At 37.8% G+C, this 2,500-nt stretch overlaps 1 protein-coding gene across 1 annotated transcript in view; it reads right to left on the reverse strand.

The window, feature by feature from the left end:
* The window catches only part of LOC143029760 (uncharacterized), a 48,154-nt gene extending 46,649 nt beyond the window's left edge, over positions 1–1,505 (reverse strand). Inside the window, exon 1 of the mRNA XM_076192665.1 lies at positions 1,224–1,505. The gene's annotated coding sequence lies outside the window, so the exon portion shown is untranslated. The remainder of the gene's footprint in view (positions 1–1,223) is intronic.
* Between the last annotated feature and the right edge of the window lie 995 nt (positions 1,506–2,500).

Genomic DNA, 2,500 nt, shown 5'->3' on the forward strand with positions numbered 1-2,500 from the left:
GGATTCAGGCAGCGGAAATGAGACCATTAAGAGCCATAGTTGGAAAGACGAGGAGAGATAGATTAAAAAATGAAGACATAAGGAAAAGCATTGGCGTCTGTTTTATGCTAAGCAAAATAGATGCTGCCCATTTAAGATGGTTAGGACATTTAGAAAGAATGGATGGAGAAAGAATTGCAAGGGAATGCTGGGAGTGGATGCAGTATGGAAGAAGGTCAAGAGGAAGACCGAGAAAGAGATGGAAAGAAAATATTGAAGAAGCCCTCAGCAGACATGACTTGCCCAACATCAAAACTCTGAGTGAGGAAGGGGCCTTCCATGATAGAGCCAGATGGAGGAGCATGCTGGGACCACTGACAGACATAACGCCTACTACTGGGAGCTGAAGTAAGAAGTAAGTAATATATGTATATTTATATACATATATATATATATATATATATATATATATATATATATATATATATATGTATGTATGTATGTACAACATTGAATGGGTCCCAGTGAACAGATATACATTTTCATCAAGCAAAACACACTTTAATTCTAAGCCATCAACATCGGGAGATCCGCGGAGGCCAACATGCAGAAACTGAAACGTAATACGGCCAAGGACTTGATGTTGATGGCCTAGAATTAAAGTGTGTTGTGGTTGATAAAAATGTATATATATATATATATATATATATACATATATATATATATATATATATATATATATATGTGTGTGTGTGTGTGTGTGTGTGTGTGTGTGTGTGTGTGTGATAAAAATGTATATATATATATGTATATATATACATATATATACATATATATATATACATATACATACATACATACATATAACGAATAGCACATAAATGAGAAATAAGAGAAAGAGGCATGTACTAAGATTGATTTTGCACGCCGTATGCCACACACTGAACGGATTCCTTGGATGTACAGTATATTGTATATTGGTGATACTCCAAAGTGATGTGATACATGATCAACATTGTACCGTAAAAAGTGAGATGTACGGAATTAATATACTAATGATACCATGCAATATGTACATAATATACATTCTCCTGTGAAAATACAATATAAACATGCGATACATGATAAGGCGATGCGATTTGTAATGAAATTTTGTGATACAATGTGATGTGGAGGGGGGGGGGGTGACAGTGCTGTACAGGAATGACGTGATTTTGTGTCGGGGAAACCATGTTGTCGCCTACCTGACAGGCACGAACGCTAGAGTGCTATGGGTTTAGTTGTGAACTAGCTGCAGGCTAGTTGCGGGCTAATGTCGCCAGAGACAGGAGAACTACTACCACTGCGGACGAGCTGGGAGTTCGCTGCGGGCCTGTGCAGCCAGAGGTAGTACTACTACTACTACAACTACCACCACTGCGGGCTAGCTGGGAGGTAGCTGCATGCGAGTTACAGTTTTGTGCAGCTAGAGGCAGTAGTACTACCACTACGGGCTACGGGCGCGGACTGACCACATCCCATGTTTGTTTTGGCTCCTGGGATTGATCTCCCCTCCCCCCACAATGACGTCATAGTTCTTGGCTCTTGGCGTCATTGTCCTCCTCGGTTGACGTCATCGCCTTCGACACTTCTTGAAGTCGCCGTCTCAAGTTGCGATGTCACGGCCACCCTTTCCCCCTTGCTCGGTCTTACTTTAACTGTCGCCAGTAGATTTTATGTATATATATATATATAAATATATATATATATATATATACATATAGATATATACATATATGTACATATATATATATGTATATATAATATGTATATATATATATATAATGTATATATTCATATGTAATTACATGTTTATATATATATATATATATATATATATATATATATATGTATGTATATATATATTAACGAGGGAAAGATAACGTAATAAATGAGATCAAACGGTTTCGGCACCTTCCACTGAGTGACTAGGAGGTCTGGTTTTATTTTGCCTGCCGCCGGGTGATTTTATTAAGAGGGGCTCAGTGAGGGAAAGATTATGGGTGATTGTGGGTATTCATAAAGATATCTGCCAGTCTCACAACTGTAATTCTTACCTATATCATCGGCAGGTTCTTATAATTTTGAATATTTTGAAACCCCCATATATAAGTAGTGCAAATTGATAATAACGTCGGGAGTGATCTTTAAAAAAGATTGAGACTGGATTTTTATTTTTTTATTTACCCATTCGCGTACAGGTGCCTAACCAATCGTATGGTACCCTCCTCCTGCAGTTGAGTTTCGTCTCGCTTCATTTCTGACTAAAAAAAAATCGACCTTAATCCGCCAGCTAGGCCCCTTTCTCACCTTTCTCTACCTTTCACACAACAACTCCCACCCTAACAAACTCTCTCTATCTCTGTCTCTTTCTTTCTCTCTCTCTTTATCTATCTATCTATCTACCTATCTATCTATCTATCTATCTATCTATCTATCTATCTATCTATCTAACTGTCTAACTGTCTATCTCTCTCTCTCT

The sequence above is a fragment of the Oratosquilla oratoria genome, chromosome 11 (assembly GCF_046742065.1).
Source record: "Oratosquilla oratoria isolate Oo_2021 chromosome 11, ASM4674206v1, whole genome shotgun sequence".
Taxonomy (NCBI): domain Eukaryota; kingdom Metazoa; phylum Arthropoda; class Malacostraca; order Stomatopoda; family Squillidae; genus Oratosquilla; species Oratosquilla oratoria.